The sequence below is a fragment of the Melitaea cinxia genome, chromosome 25, assembly GCF_905220565.1.
Source record: "Melitaea cinxia chromosome 25, ilMelCinx1.1, whole genome shotgun sequence".
NCBI lineage: Eukaryota > Metazoa > Arthropoda > Insecta > Lepidoptera > Nymphalidae > Melitaea > Melitaea cinxia.
The window spans coordinates 5,807,305-5,824,444 of record NC_059418.1 but is presented as its reverse complement, the minus strand read 5'-3'; the positions used below and the strand labels follow the sequence as shown (position 1 = coordinate 5,824,444).

Below are 17,140 nucleotides of genomic sequence, written 5' to 3'. Positions count from 1 at the left end.
AATTCGACCCTTAAGGGGGTAAAATGGGGGTTGGAAGTTTGTGTGAAAGTCCCATGTTTTTGAAGTAAGAGACTTGCAATTTAAAATGTATGCCTTATAAATGATGAAAAGGTGTCCAAATAATGTATCTTTAGAAATCAACTCCCTTTTGGGGTTAAAACGGGGGATGGTAGGTTTACTTACTCATCACGAAATCTCCGAAATTATAACACCTACAAACTTGAAATTTGGCAGGTAGGCTCCTTATAGGGTGTAGACATTCGTTAAAAACGGATTTTACGAAATTCGACCCTTAAGGGGGTAAAACGGGGGTTGGAAGTTTGTATGAAAAGCCTATGTTTTTGAAGTAAGAGACTTGAAATTTAAAATGTTCGCTCTTTAGATAGTAAGAAGGTGTCCAAATAATGTGTCTTTAGAAAGCAACTCCCTTTTGTTGTTAAAACGGGGGATGGTAGATTGATTCACTCATCACGAAATCTCCGGAACTATAACAGCTACAAACTTGAAATTTAGCAGATAGGTTCCTTATAGGGCGTAAACACTCGCTAAGAACTGATTTTACGAAACTCGATCCCTAAGGGGATAAAACGGGGTTTGGAAGTTTGTATGAAAGTCCTATGTTTTTGGAGTAAGAGACTTGAAATTTAAAATGTTCGCTCTTTAGATGGTGAGAAGGTGTCCAAATAATGTATCTTTAGAAATCAACTCCTTTTTGGGGTTAAAACGGGGGATGGTAAATTGATTCACTCATCACGAAATCTCTGGAACCATAACAGCTACAAACTTGAAATTTAACAGGTAGGTTCCTTATAGGGCGTAGACATCTGTTAAGAACGAATTTTATGAAACTCGATTCTTAAAGGGGTAAAACGGGCGTTGGAAGTTTGTATGAAAGTCCTATGTTTTTGAAGTAAGAAACTTGAAATTTAAAATGTATGCTCTATAGATAAGAAAAAAGTGTCCAAATAATGTACCTTTAGAAATCAACTCTCTTTTGGGGTTAAAATGGGGGATGGTAGGTTGACTCATTCATCACAAAATCTCCGAAACTATAACAGCTACAAACTTGAAATTTTGCAGGTAGGCTCCTTATAGGACGTAAACATCTGCTAAGAACTGATTATACGAAACTCGACCCCTAAGGGGATAAAACGGAGTTTGGAAGTTTGTATGAAAGTCCTATGTTTTTGAAGTAAGAGACTTGAAATTTAAAATGTATGCTCTATAGATGATGAGAAGGTGTCCAAATAATGTATCTTTAGAAATCAAGTCCCTTTTGGGGTTAAAATGGGGGATGGTAGGTTGACTCACTCATCACGAAATCTCCAAAACTATAACACCTACATGCTTAAAATTTGGCAGATAGGCCCCTTATAAAGCGTAGACATCCGCTAAGAACAGATTTTACGAAATTCGACCCCTAAGGAGGTACAACGGGGGTTAGAAGTTTGTATGAAAGTCCTATGTTTTTGAAGTAAGAGACTTGAAATTTAAAATGTAAGCTCTATAGATGGTGAAAAGATGTCCAAATAATGCATCGTAATCTATATGTTTAAAAGAGATAGGTCACTAACTTACTCATCACGAGAACTCAAAAACCGCTGGATGGTCTATCCATCCAGGTTGGACAAAGATAAAATTTGGCAGGGAGGTAGATTATAGTTAGCAGACGTTCGCTAAGAACGGATTTTACGATATTCCACCGCTAAGGGGGTTTAATTGGGGTTAATAGTTTGTATGAAACATATACAGCCTGAAAATAAAACTAAAAATGTGGTGTCTAGAAAGGTTTTATAAAAATAAGTATTAAATTATACTAAATTGTGCCTTTTAAAAAGTTACTCAGTTTATAAGCATTTCAAGTGACTGAAATAAAAAAATAATTTGCGTTAAACATCTTAATAGTAATGCATATCTTCATAACCACGTGGACTTAGTCGCGGGCAATAGTTAGTGTATTATAAAATAAAGTCCCCAAAAGTGTATGTGATCGATTACTTCAAAATCTACTGAACGGATTTTCATGCGGTTTCACCATACGAGAGAGGGCTCCACCATTGGCAAGAGGAAAGTTTATGGAACGGCTAAGCCGATTTTGATGAGAGTTTCACTGGAAGTTTGCCGGAAAAACTTTGTGAAACACTAATTTCATCGCGGGCGAAGCCGCGGGCACAGCTAGTCACACTATAAAACTATTAACAAAAAGTCGTTGTGTGAAGCCGAGAACAGGCAGGCAGGCGAACGAACATGGCGAAAAAACTTGGGTTTCTTGATGACTAAATAACAAAGAAATAAGAAATGTTTACACAAAACATGTTTTTTTCTTTGACCAACGAAACAATAAAGACACAACACGAAGAATCGCACTAGTGACGGACAAAATGTCCTGTTATATGATTCGGGTTTAAATATGCACGTAGGCCAAGATTTTGATTATAAAATTTACAGACCGTAAATCATGTTGACAAGCATCTCAAAAAGCTTTCTTCAAAGTTTTTTGAGAGAGCACTCCGACACCCCAACCCTCTTGTAGCAGAGGCCTGCTCCTACTTAGGTAGAGGAAGCGTACAGACGAGACTTAGACGTCCTAAACACGTCTTGACAGACCCCGATGATAGAATAACCGCAGCCAACGCCCCTCTCGTAGATAACACACCCACACACCGAACACTCACGCACCGCCTTCGCCGGCGAAGACGAGGTCCCCCGCGTTAGGACGGCTCGGATACGCTTAGGCGCATCGACCGTCCACAACTCGCCGCAGCGCTCCGCATAGCGCCTCCTCCATCCCGACGACGTTCTAAGCCGAGGTGCGATCTCGCTAGGAGCCCGGACGTGCCGGTAGAGTAAGCCATTATCTATAAAATGATATATAATTTATGCGGAGTAATTGTGAGATTTTTTTAACCGACTTCCAAAAAAGGAGGAGGTTCTCAATTCGACTGTATTTTTTTTTAATGTATATTACATCAGAACTTTTGACTGGGTGGAGCGATTTCGACAAATTTTCTTTTAATCGAAAGGTAGTGTGTGCCAATTGGTCCCATTTAAATCTATTTGAGATCTAACAACTACTTTTCGAGCTATATCTAATAATGCGTTTTTACTTGACGCTTTTTTCGTCGACCTACGTTGTATTATACCGCATAACTTTCTACTGGATGTACCGATTTTGATAATTCTTTTTTTGTTGGAAAGGAGATATCTTTAGTTTAGTGCCATGATAAGGAAACCAGGATCTGATGATGGGATCCTAGAGAAATCGAGGGAAACTCTCGAAAATCCGCAATAACTTTTTACTGGGTGTACCGATTTTGATAATTTTTGATTTAATCGAAAGCTGGTGTTTATCATGTGGTCACATATAAATTTTATCGAGATCTGATAACTACTTTTTGAGTAATCTATGATAATGCGTAGTTGCATGGCTATTTTTTCGTCGATCTACGTTGTATTACTTGTCGATGTAATTGAAGTCGGTTTTTTTTTCGTTTGCGAGCAAACACAATTATCTAAAAAGCGAAGCAAACATAACCTTAGCGTATTATTAATATATATGATTTACTATATTTCCCAAGCGTGAGTAAATCAATTTATTATAGTAAAGAAACAATAAATTTAAGCTATACTAGTTTTATTATCTGTATGTTGTTGTGATTTTGCTATTCACTGAGATAAATATAACAATTCTATTATTTGTGATTAATTCTGTAATTGTATCTAGATATACATAAAAATGAATGTTTGTCTGTATGTCCTTTATAGAATCGTAAACTATGCACTTGATCATCGTGTCATGATCTTCTCCAAAGTGTTGGGCATGAGCCCACAAAGGTCATGGGACACCAGGTAGGAACGAAGTTCCTTCGAATAGTATAGAAGCAACACAATTTGAAAAAAAAAATGTTGAATTTTATATATATTTTCTAGTTATTGATTTTTTTTTAATTTTTTTGATTGGTTTTTAATTAAGTACATAAAATTATTTAGGAAATTTAATATTTTAGAAAATAACAAATACCGTAAAATAAAATAAATCAAACAAAATAATAGTAATAATAATAATTCAAACTATTAAGTGAAATAAAAAAACATATGGCTTTATTTATTTTTGTCGACAGTATAAAATTACGTTAATGATTTAAAAAAAAGTTTAATAATAATATTTTAGTTTTACAAACGTCATATTATACAGTCGTGTGACTGATATTACGTCACTTCCGTTATATATTTTTCTTACGGTTTTAGTACCACATTTTTTTCAGTACGCTCGCCCAGCCAAATTTCAAGCCTGCCGTAAGGAACTTCGTTCCAAAAAGCGTAGCAACGCGCGCAGGGTACAGCTAGTTACTTTAAAATAGCATATCGTTCCAAATATTTACTTTTGTTCCGTAAGAATATTTTTGAAAAGTATTCTTCAAAATAAAGAAAGATTTGATTCTTCGTTTGTTTGGAGTGAAAAAAACTCAAACACTATGAGATATGAGTTTCATTATCCTTTCACCAGAAGAATACTACCTAATTACCGTCATAGGCTATGTTTTAACCGACTTATAAATATTAGGAGGTTCTCAATTGGACTAAAAATGTGTTACCTTAGAACGTTTTACTGGATGGACCGATTTCGACATTCCTTTTTTTAATTGAAGACTAGTGCGTGTCATGTGGTCTCATTTAAATTTGATCGAAATCTGACAAGACTTTTTTTTTGCGTTTCAGCCTATAATATCCCACTACTGGGCATAGGCCTCTTTCCCCATATAGGAGAAGGATCAGAGCTTAATCCACCACGCTGCTCCAATGCGGGTTGGTGGATATATTCCCTACTATGAGTAACGATCGCTATCGGGTGTACATGATAACAACCGGGAACGACGGCTTAACGTGCTCTCCGAGGCACGGTGGGGAGACCCACAAGGACTGCACAAGCACCCAGACCACAGCAAACACCTGTATGGCCAATACAAATGTTAGTCATGTGCGGGGATCGAACCCGCAACCGCCAGCGCAACAGGCACACTCCATGGCTGTAACCGTTGCGCCAACGTCGGCGTTTTTTTTGTCGACCTACGTTGTATTTATTACTGGTGGGTGTAATCGTTCCCGTAATATTCTTAATAATCGTTTTAGTACACATTTTATACACGTTTTAATAATTTACTTTTAATTGTGGCGAATCAATTACTGCAATTATTTAATATCAGTTAATTTTCCAAACCAAACCAAGTATCCGGGTTTTCCCCGCGCTGCACTTTATATATTAGTTTTTTTTTATACGACTAGGTTGGCAACCGATGGCGATGACCGATGGCGGGATAACCATCCAACTGCTGGGTTTGAAATACACAGGCCGAAGACGGGTAGTAGCGTCTTCGGCGCGACAAAGTCAGTACTACGGTCACCAACCCGCCTACCCAGCGTGCTGACTATGGGCAAAACACATGAGTTCACGTTATTTTTGGCGTCAACTTGTGGAGGCCTATGTCCAGCAGTGGACTGTATAGGCTGTAATGATGATGAGGTTGGCAAAGAAGCGTACGACCCACGTGTTGGTAAGCGTTTAGCGAAGATTACAGACGCCTGCAACATCAAGAGCATCGCAAGCGCGTTGCCGGCCTTACCCCCGACCCTGTCCAGCAGCTCTCTACCTTACTCATACAGGAACACAACACTGCTTGAAAGCAGATTTATTTATGTGCTGTGATCTTCTGTAAGGTCGAGGAACTTCCCCAGACGGGCAGCTCCACATTTTGTACGGGATAGATCCTGTGTGCTTCAATAAAAATATATAAAATATAATATTATAGTAACTACTTCTAGGTAAACTTTCCTTGCTTTTTCCTAAATCTTGCAATGAAAGTACAGAAATAAACAAACGAACTTCTTAAAATAAATTATATGTAAGTAGCTTAATCTTTAATATTAGAATTGTAACGAAAACAATCTTGTGATAATATTGAAAGAATCGACACGACATGGAAGTGAAATACGTTTTAATTGTTGTTCTGTATACGATTGGAAATATTTTTTGCCAATATGATTATTCTTGTGACTATCAATTCGGTAAATATATATTTTAACTAAATTGACTTACTGCAGTTTTTACTGACGGATTTCTGTTGTATCTGTACTTTCAAATATCAACTCTAATAAAAATGTATTTGACCGCTGTCTGTACAGGGAAGATATATGGCAGTTTTTAATTATCATCTATCTCGATCGATTTTTGACACTATTTGTATGGAACTTACCTCCGTCAATATCCTATCAGTAGTAAGCAAATTCGGAGATACATAGAATGCTGAAAATTGCCGTTAGTAAAACTTTTTTGGGGACTTCATTAACGATAGATAATAGAAAACGATAATTTTTATAGTTTTTCGTCTGTATATCTTTTTATTTTATTTGAGTGTAGTTTGTGGCACTATTTACTTATACTAGTGGTCGCCTAGTGGTCGAAATTCGACCATAATTAATTTTAATTATAAGTTTGAATATTATTAAGCTTCTGTTGTCAAAGACTTTACTTCTATAATAATAAACACAAGATTTATGCGTTTGTGTGGCAAATACATGGTAGTGTGTGTAATTTCTTTTTTATTGATTAATTGTATTTTATGCATAATTTAAAAAAAATACTAGCTGAACCCGCAAACGTTGCTTTGCCATATATGTTAGTAACTCCCTAAATCCCCCCCTTAGAACTTAGGAGTATGAAAAATAGATTTTGGCCGATTCTCGATTCGATTAATATTACGAACAGACACTCCAATTTCATTTATTTGTATAGATATAAAATTCTCGTGTCACAATGTTAGTTATCATACTGCTTCAGAACGGCAGGAGCGATTTTTATGTAATTTTGCGTGCATATCGGGTAGGTCTGTTATATGGAAGGGAGGGGGGGAATTATGCGGGGTCAGCTAGTAATATACAATTTCAAAAAATTTCAGGTGATCCAAGCTGGAAATATGCAACTGTATTCCACAATAAGACACACGTCATCCCGGCGAACTTGGAGACTTTCGTCATATATTTCGTAAGTGACTATGTTGTTATGCTATCGTCACGGATATTGAGCGCTGACCTTCAACTTTATTGAACGTTTTTGACGACTAAATCTTGAAATGTTTTATATTTTTATATTGAACAAAACTTTTTTCTCTTTTCGAACCATGGACGTTGCGAAAAGCGATCTCCACCTAGCGTACAATGTCTGTGACGATTATACGCTATACTTATGCCTATAGCAACCGTTCATAATGTCTTTTAGAACTTGGCCGTTGATAGAGGTCGCCATTAGCTGTTATGCTGCTAATTGTACTTTGATAATATTAAAATATTTATTTTCTATGATGAGCCTGCTTAAGTTAAGATGTGGCTAAGATAGCAAGATTACCTCAGAGTAAACAACACGTTCTTAGAAATCAGGGTCATAGTACGGATTGTCACCACTGAGTTTACAAGTGCTTGAGTCACTAAAACTTTTCTTCAACTTCGTATTTTTGAAAGTAGCATTGTTAATAAAACTACACATTTCGGTAAAAATTATGAGTAACTTTATTGAGGTGGGGTTCAGCAGAAAATATCTCGCTTAAAATGTACAACAGCCATTGTATTCCTGTGATGAGTAAAGAAGCCAGAGCTCCTGAGAATCTGACATGTTAACAATTACAATAGGGCCTGGAACGTGCTTGCAAAGCGTGACCATTTGCACTTAACCGTTTTACAACTATGGCTGTGATTTTTTCCAGGACACCAGCGAAATGATAAGCTTCGTTTGTGTCAACGTTAGTACCATTAACCATAATTATCCCAACGTGGCATTCTCCAGTCTGTTCAACCGACTGATAATTAGCTTTGACGAACCCAACAAAGTAACTTCATTGGCGAGCGTCCTGGCGATGCATCACGGATACCGACGAAGTGATAAAAATGTGTAAACGACACACACAACACACATAAAGATTAAACACAGACACACATACACGTCAACACACACATAAACATCACTGACGAAGAATTGTAATACTTACGCCATACATAATATAAATAAATGAACTTAAGCCTAATGATCTTTTTTTTAAAAACCTTACCCCCTCATCAATCACCTATGCGTCAATTTTTAGGAAATTCTATGAAAATTGTCATGGCAAGTCATTAAATACGTCTTTCTATTAATATAAGAAAGTAAAAATTAGACTATCAAGAATAGTCACGCTTCCCTAGATCTGACGACATTATTATTTTATTTTATGTTGCGCCTATTCAGTCCTAATTAAGTGAACAAGATAAACATTATCTAATATATAAAATTCTCGTGTCGCGGTGTTTGTAGTTAAACCCCTCCGAAACGGCTTGACCGTTTCTCATGAAATTTTGTGTGCATATTGGGTAGGTCTGAGAATCGAACAACATTTATTTTACATCCCCCTAAATGTTAAGGGTAGTCCACCGCAACTTTTTTTTTACATAAATTATTTAATTTTAATTTATTATAAATTGACGTTGAAAAATACATACAGCCCTAAATTTTCATCCTTCTACCACCAATCCCTATTTTTAAATAGCGTTTAGCAGCAAGACAACTTTTGCCGAATCAGCTAGTGTTGTATAAAAATATATTGTAAAATGTCAGCAACCGATTTCATAAAAAAAGTGTGTATATGTGCAATTCAAAACATACCTATTTTTGGAAAGCACTCCCAATATCATCACTTCAGCCTATCGCAGTCCACTGCTGGACATAGGCCTCCCCAAGTTCGCGCCACACATCCCGGTCTTCCGCAATCCTCATCCAGCCTACACCGGCAATCTTACGTAGATCGTCGGTCCAACGGGCCGGAGGACGTCCCACACTGCGTTTGCCAAGACGCGGTCTCCACTCTAGGACCCGTCTACTCCAACGGCCATCGGTCCTGCGACACAGATGACCAGCCCACTGCCACTTCAACTTGCTAATTCTGTGGGCTATGTCGGTTACCTTCGTTCTCTCGCGGATAGTCTCATTTCTAATCCTGTCTTTGAGAGAGACCCCAAGCATAGCCCGTTCCATTGCACGTTGAGCGACTTTAAACTTGTGGACCAGTCCCTTGGTTAGTGTCCACGTCTCGGCTCCGTATGTTAACACAGGCAGGACGCATTGCTCGAAAACTTTTGTCTTCAAGCATTGCGGAATCTTCGAAGTGAAGACTCGACGGAGTCTGCCAAACGCCGCCCAGCCCAACCGAATCCTCCTATCGGCCTCCTTCTCGAAGTTGTTGCGGCCTAGTTGGATAGTATGGCCTAGGTAAATATAATCCTGAACAACTTCGAGAAGGGTACCATCGACCGATATATCGGTATGACTTGGTTGTTAAACATAACTTTCGTCTTATCCAAGTTCATACAGAGACCGACACGTCGGGAGGACTCGTTTAGGCCGGCCAGCATTTGGCCTAACTCATCCAGCGTCTCCGCAAAGACGACAATATCGTCGGCGAAACGAAGGTGAGAGATGAATTCACCGTTGACGTTGATGCCCCGTTCCCCCCAATCCAAGGTCTTAAAAACATCCTCTAGCGCAGTGGTAAACAGTTTTGGTGATATTACATCCCCCTGTCTTACCCCGCGCCGAAGGGAAATAGGTCTTGTTCTTTGGTCATTGACATTGACATGAACGGTCATCGTCGCCGCGTCGTACATAGATTTTAGTACCTCGATATATCGCCAGTCGCCAACTCCCAATATACTCCCGATATAATTTCTATGGAATTATAATATTTTCGTAATAAAAATATGAGCTACTATTTTGTATTGACTTACTGGATTCAATCAGCCTGTAAACGTGACATTATAGGGCATAGTTCTTTTCCAAATTAGAGATAGGTTGAATCATCATCAAAATGATCAAACACGGTGCACCTCCACGGTTTGGAGTCTAATTTCAATATCGTGAATAAGTATCGATTATGATAGATACAATATCATATATATTAATACGCTATGGTAATGTTTGCCTCCCTTTTTGAAAAAACAATTACTCCACATAAATTATATATAATTTTATAGATCTTTCTCTCCCGGCATCCACAACTAAAAAAATATTATTAATTTTGTTTTTATAAATTAATTAATTATTTAAATTATATATATGACGGATTTAATTTTGAAATAACGTCAACATGATTGACGGTCGGTAATTTTTTACTTATTTAAGAATTATTTGCACGGTTATTGCTAGTTTTTAATCATACTTAGATCTAAAAAGAGCGGGAACCGATCCCACAACCGCCAGTGTTATGACGTCCACTCTTACCACTACACTGTATTGGTTATCATTATTGCTAAAACGATAATAAATGATTATTTTTAATGTTCCTTATCAATTAATAAAATTAATAACCGTCAAATTTAGTAATAATTACATCTGTAAATAATCGATTATACTTTCATTAACTAAAATGATTTTTATCAAGAAACTTCTGTATTTCATTTTTATTGGTATGTAAAATTTATTATTAATTATCTGTATTAATAATTAAATGTCTGTACATGAAAGATATTTATGAAAAACTAACTGTAACTTTATGAGACCAATACAAACTTAAATATATTTTTCTTAAACATATGATGAGTTTTTTTTTTTTTTTTTTTTTATTCGGAAACTATTTATCGACAGTTTTTTTTGTGTATCGTTAGTAACGGTTGAATTGAAACACTAATATGAAGACAATAATTACCCAACGCGTTGGCGCATTGGTTTGTGGCTGTTGCGCTGGTAGTTGTGGGTTCGATCCCCGCACATGAGAAACATTTGTATTGGTCATACAGATGTTTGCCGTGGTCTGGGTGTTTGTGCAGTCCTCGTTGGTCCCGGTTACATCATGTACACCTGATAGAGATCGTTACTCATAGTAGAGAATATATCCGCCAACCCGCATTGGAGCAGCGTGGTGGATTAAGCTCTGATCCTTCTCCTACATGGGCAAAGAGGCCTATGCCTAGTAGTGAGATATTACAGGCTGAAGCGAAGCGAAATAATAACATTTCCTACCTTCAGTCTTCAGATTATAGATATCCAGAATACTTATTTAAAATAGGTATACTTTTATCAATCATAAAATTACGTTACCGATATCTATACATATAATAAAATGGTAGGAAAGTCAAAACTGTACCTTGCATACAAATAATGCTTGGGGTGTGATCTACAATCGATACCGAAGCCAAAAATATAGTTTTTAGAATTTTTGTCTGTTTGTCTGTATATCCGGGATAAACTCAAAAAGTACTGCCTGGATTTAGTTCAAATTTGGCACGAATATTATGAAGAAGTCGGGTCAACATATAGGCTACATATTATCACGCTATCACCTAAGGGCAGTGAAACTTTCTTTTAACGCATTCTGTAACAACGTGTAATCTAACGACGCATATTTGAATGTTGTTGTTATTATGTTAATAGCTATACTATAAGCTAGCTTCACACTATAAATAAAGACATTCTGTAGTATATTAAGTACCAGCATTGCACCCGTGCGAAGCCGGGGTGCGTCGCTAGTTAGCCAATAAAAACAGACCGAGTATGATTATGTCTACGTCTATATTTTGATTCACTTACATGAAGTTATACTTATTTTGACATATAATATTCATGACTAAAAATCGCCTAGATTAAGTAGATATACGATTAATTCGATCTTGATAGGTACACTCTGGAACGAAGTTATAAGCTATGTACTAGTACAAGTACGAAAAGGAGAAAATAAAGATGATAGCGACACGCTTATACATAAAGTTTTACCAGCTGACAAATTCGACGAAATAGCTGAAAAAGCACAAAAACAATTCAAAAATTTCAAGCAATACACTATTAAAAATCAACCCAATGATAAGGAATTGGAAAGTATAGTTTTTGCAATTAAAACTGATGAAAAAGCAAATGGCGATCGTCGACAAGATGGTGGCAATTTCAAAATGGAGGACAACGCCCTGTCGAAAGTGATACGTAAAATTATGGATATATTCAAAAAGCCCGATTCGCGTGAACTGGCGAATTACAGAGCGAAATTGCGAAAGTATAATATAAGTTAATAAATTTATTTATTTAATGAATTAAGTTTTCGTAGATAGGTATGTATGTTATGTCATTAAGTATAGAGCGAAGATGACCAAAATAGTGACACAGATTAAAAAGATATAAAACTACACTCAGTTATCACGTCCATTAATCCACTTCGTTGTTTCAATCATTGTGTGTACCTATTTGTGCGTTTCTAGACCTCCAACACGTGATTTTCGTCTGACTAGGGACTAAGAGTGATGCGTCTATTACTATTTTACCTGAGGTAGGGCACAGCAGGAATTTCCTGCTCAAAATATGGAGCAGCTTGACTGGGGTAGTAGCTCGACCTAACAGAAGATCACAGCAAATTAATACTGTTTTCAAGCAGTATTGTGTTCCTGTTGGTGAGTAAGGTGACCAGAGCTCCTGGGGGGATTGGGTCGGCAACGCGCTTGCGATACTTCCGGTGTTGCAAGCGTCTATAAGCTACGGTAATCGCTTACCATCGGGTGAGCCGTACACTTGTCTAGTGATATAAAAAAAATATTTTAACATCTCTAATTGCGGTAGAGCCCAGCAGGAAATATCATGCTCAAAATTTAAATCAGTCTAACGGGAGAAGTACCTCAAAGCTAAAAAAACATAAGATTACAGCTTAATAATACTTCTCTCAAGTAATGTATCGTAATAGTGTTCCTATGGTAAGCAAGGTAGCCAAAGCTCCTGGGGAGGGTCAGCAATGCGCTTGCAATAATCCTAGTGTTATAGGCGTCCATAGCCTTCGACGATATTTTACCATTAGGTGAAGCGTATATCTACGGAAATTGCGTGTCATAAACCTCATAAAAACATGAACTAATGCAGATCATATTCTCGTACGGAGCTACGAGAGGCTATGAGATCTACGAGAATTTGGTGTTCATTTGTCCATGTTTTAATGAAGTGTGTAAGATATTTTGCATAGGGACGCTTGTTTGTCACCCATGTGGTAACAAAAACTTTATTTTCAGAACCAGAAGTAGTTAAATTTAAAAATGGCGATGGAAAGTCTTCGATGATGTACGAAATTGATACAAAATCGATATTACGCGCGTTTAAAGATGTTCTATCATCTAAGAAGCTCAAGACGTACGCAGACAATGTCGTCAACAAAGCAGCAACCGTCTACCGCATGCTTAAAGAAGAGATTGAGGAGGTGGCATAAAATAAATTGTTTTGACGACATTTTGTTTTCTTAACATTTAAATAATGTATAAAAGGAGTCGTCTTGTGGAAATACGTTCACAGTTCACACCAGTGGCGTAGCGTGGGTTTCTACCACTTGGGGCCACCAAAAATTTGTCGCCCAATTATTATTATTTTTTCTACAGTATTTACCTAGGTTATATTTTTAATTTAAAGAATACCACTTTCGAAAAAAAAAAACATGAAATTTTCGACCGTTGACCTCGAATATGTCTTTTAGCACATATGGAATCTATGGCGACTTTTAGTTCTTTTTCTACTGTTTTATCCAGTCTGCACCAAAATTCAGCTCTGTCGAAATTTTTGGCATTAAAATATGTATTTTTACGGGACTATTTATAAATATTACATCAATACAACTAGGACTCGGTGGCAAAACTTCACACATAAGAAGGGAAAGGGCTTATCGTTATGTAATGTGACAATGGGGAAATAGGTTGTCTTAGAAAAGGTGACATTCGCGCTTCATAACTTTTTTTAATAACTTAGTAGTACTTGATTTTTTTTTTACTATTGAATGTCATCACGTAGGTACTTTGAAACCTATTAAGCCTCTTGACGTAATCCGTTGACAATGACAATCCTTTATAAATATAATATTATAAATTATAAAAATAAATAGTTAAGCTATATTTAACAGATAAATTACATTAAACTAAAAAAAAAAGAAAACCTTAAGTATATATATACACATAATATAATAACTAAAAAATATTATTAAAAGGAGTCCCTTTAGGCAAGGTTCCGAAGATACTGGCAGCGTTCCCCCTTTGAATAGCTAGACTAATTCTTTGTCCGAAGTAGCTGCCAGCTCTTCGGTCTCCTGTGACGTCGACTAACCTTTTTGCTATTTCCTTAAATAGTGTTTTAGCACTAGGACCCCACGGACCAAGGGTCTCGACACCGAATGGGACAAAATCATATTCGGAGCCTAGACACCTGTATTTGTCTACTTTTGTTTTTTCAGCCGCTTCACAAGCCGCACCAGCTCTGTTGTTTGTTCCATGTAGATGGGAAGGGGCTAGCGTGTCTGAACAGGTTGCATCCCATACCAGCACCCGACCCATCTTCCATGGAATCAAACTCATACCGTCCGGTCTCTTGCCATCGTCTCTTACAATACCAGTCGGCTCAAGTAGACAAACCTACTATTTAATGTGAAACAGACATATATTTTTTACTACTATAAAATTAAATTTTCAAATTTAAAAAGATTTTATAGGAATATTAAATTTTTTTAAAGGGTTCAAAATAAATTCATTTATTTTATGTCCTCGGCGCCTTACAAATCCCTGCTGAAAGTTCCAAATAAAAAGCGATGATTGTACGGGGTTATTGTGAACGTGTTTCAAAATCAAAATCAAAAATAGATTTATTCAAATAGGCACTTGCGAATCGTCATTTTCCTAATTAAAACTAGAAATTAATTATTATTTTTGTAAAAGTGAAGCTACCACCGATTCGGAATGTAGATTCTGCAGAGAAGAATCGGCAAGAAACTCCGCAGTTACTCTTTTGAAAATAATCTATAAACTGTGTTTTAGAACAAAATTAGAAACATGTTGCATGAAATACAGCTTGTTGTTAAGTTTGAAACAGGGATCCCAAAATTTTCATACAATTTTTATCTGGGCTATCTGGATCCTATTAGATCTATCTCTATATAGAAATATATCGTTTTTATTTGGAACTTTCAGCAGGGATGTGAAAGTTTGTGACGATGGTTGGATAGTTTTGTTATTCTTCCAGTGAAAAATGTAATGAAACTTAGTACGTGGATAGCTGAGTGTGATTCAAAATAATAAATTGATAATTTTTTATACCTTGCTTTGAAATACACAGGCCGAAGACGGGCAGCAGCGTCTTCGGTGCGACAAAGCCAGCCCTGCGGTCACCAACCCGCCTGCCCAGCGTGGTGACTATGGGCAAAGCACATGAGTTCACGCCATTTTCGGCGGGAACTTGTGGAGGCCTATGTCCAGTAGTGGACTGCGAAAGGCTGCTGTGATGATGATCATGAATTTTTATACCGACATTCCCACGAGACCGAATATTACACAGGTGAAACCACGGGACGATTCTAATAATGTTATAACAAATTAAAATAAAACACATTTCAATGTCATAAAAATTTATTTAAAAATAAATCCAAATTATAGAAAAAATGTAAAAAATGTATACCATTCATTTACTAGCTACATTAAATATTTCAAAATACATAAAAAAATCGATCCTCTTATAAATTCTACAATAAATGAGAGGTACTTATAAAATTAAATTATTAGGTAATTTTAACTGAGGTAGGGCACAGCAGGAATTTCCTGCTCCTTACAGAAGATCACAGCAAAATAATACTGTTTTCAAGCAGTATTGTGTTCCTGTTGGTGAGTAAGGTGACCAGAGCTCCTGGGGGGTTGGGGATTGGGTCGGCAACGCGCTTGCGCTACGGTAATCGCTTACCATCAGGTACGCTTGTTTGCCGACCTAGTGACATATAAAAAAAAAAAAAAAAAAAAAAAAAAAAAACGCAGTAATTCCATTTTATGCCGAAAATGGCTATCATTTTGGGGAAAGAGCTTATACTAGCTGGATCGATTTTTACCACAAATAGCTAAGAACTTACACATAAAAATACATCAAAATCATTGACAAACTTATAATCCTATTTTTTGTCTTAAGAATTAAAAAACCTTACTAAAAATAAATGAACATTTGGACGAATGTTACTCCATCCCGTCAGAACAGATCAGTTTGAAATTTAATACATAATTAAGATACAGTTTAAAATAATAATAATAATATTAAATTTAAAAAAATGTGCTGTTCCCGCGGAAAAGATTTCCTCGCGAACAAAAAAAATGGCAAAATCTATAAAAAGAACTTAAAAACTATAGGAACATTATTACAAACTAAGATTAATTACAAACACATTATTAGTACATTTATTTATAAACTAACTTCTTCATAATTTGTACTTTGGCAATATGGCCGCCATTTTTATACCACTCTTGGTACTAAAGCAAACCGCGCAAGTTTGCGTAAATTCGTATTTAAGGTCGTTTGTTTATCGTTAAAATACACTAAGTAACTAGTGAGACCATGAAATGACAAAATAAAACTTAGTTTCTATATTAAAAACAATACTATTAGATACTTTTGGCAAGTCGTTAATTTAGACCGTTTGCAAAATTTAATCAAACCAATATTATGCACAATATTTTGAAAATTTGAATGGAAGTACTGTGTACTAAAAATACGCACAAATTTTTGGGAATGGAAGGGGTAGTCTAAAACCCCATCACATGTGACCAGAGGGAGAGGGGGTTAAAAAAATTGCCAAAAATAATCACGTGATTAATGGACAATCCTATAAATGTCTGACATTGGACAGTTGGCACTTATAAGAAAATACCACCACAGGCTTTACTCTTGAACATGATAACTCGTCAAAACTGGATTTATAAAGGAAATAATACGAGGATTTAGGTACTGAATCGCGTCTAAAAGCTATTTTCATTTTTAGCTCATCATGGTATGATACCCTAAAGATTAGTAAAAGAGTACTGCCACTTGTCTTGTTATTTAATGGAACTTAGAGAAATTAAAAGTTTTACAGAGATACCAAGTCGATTTCCAGTAATTACATCTAAGTGATAAAATGGTACAAATGACGAAATTTCCCTGAAAATTGGTCACCGGTTTATTAGACGATATTAAGTTTCAGAATTGGAAAGGGTTTGGGATCACTGTTAACTTGCGCTTGCTAAAAACGTTGTTATAGTGGCAGACACTTTAGGATCAAAACTGAGGAGGAACAGTTAATTGCAAGAGTAAAATTAAAAAAAAAAA

The 17,140-nt window shown here is 36.3% G+C and overlaps 1 long non-coding RNA gene across 1 annotated transcript; it reads left to right on the top strand.

Moving 5' to 3' along the window:
* Positions 1-6,195: 6,195 nt before the first annotated feature.
* LOC123666282 lies at positions 6,196-8,066 on the top strand. Its single transcript, XR_006745201.1, has 3 exons — positions 6,196-6,313; positions 6,954-7,039; positions 7,755-8,066. It is a non-coding gene; the product is annotated as an uncharacterized LOC123666282 (long non-coding RNA).
* Positions 8,067-17,140: the final 9,074 nt, after the last annotated feature.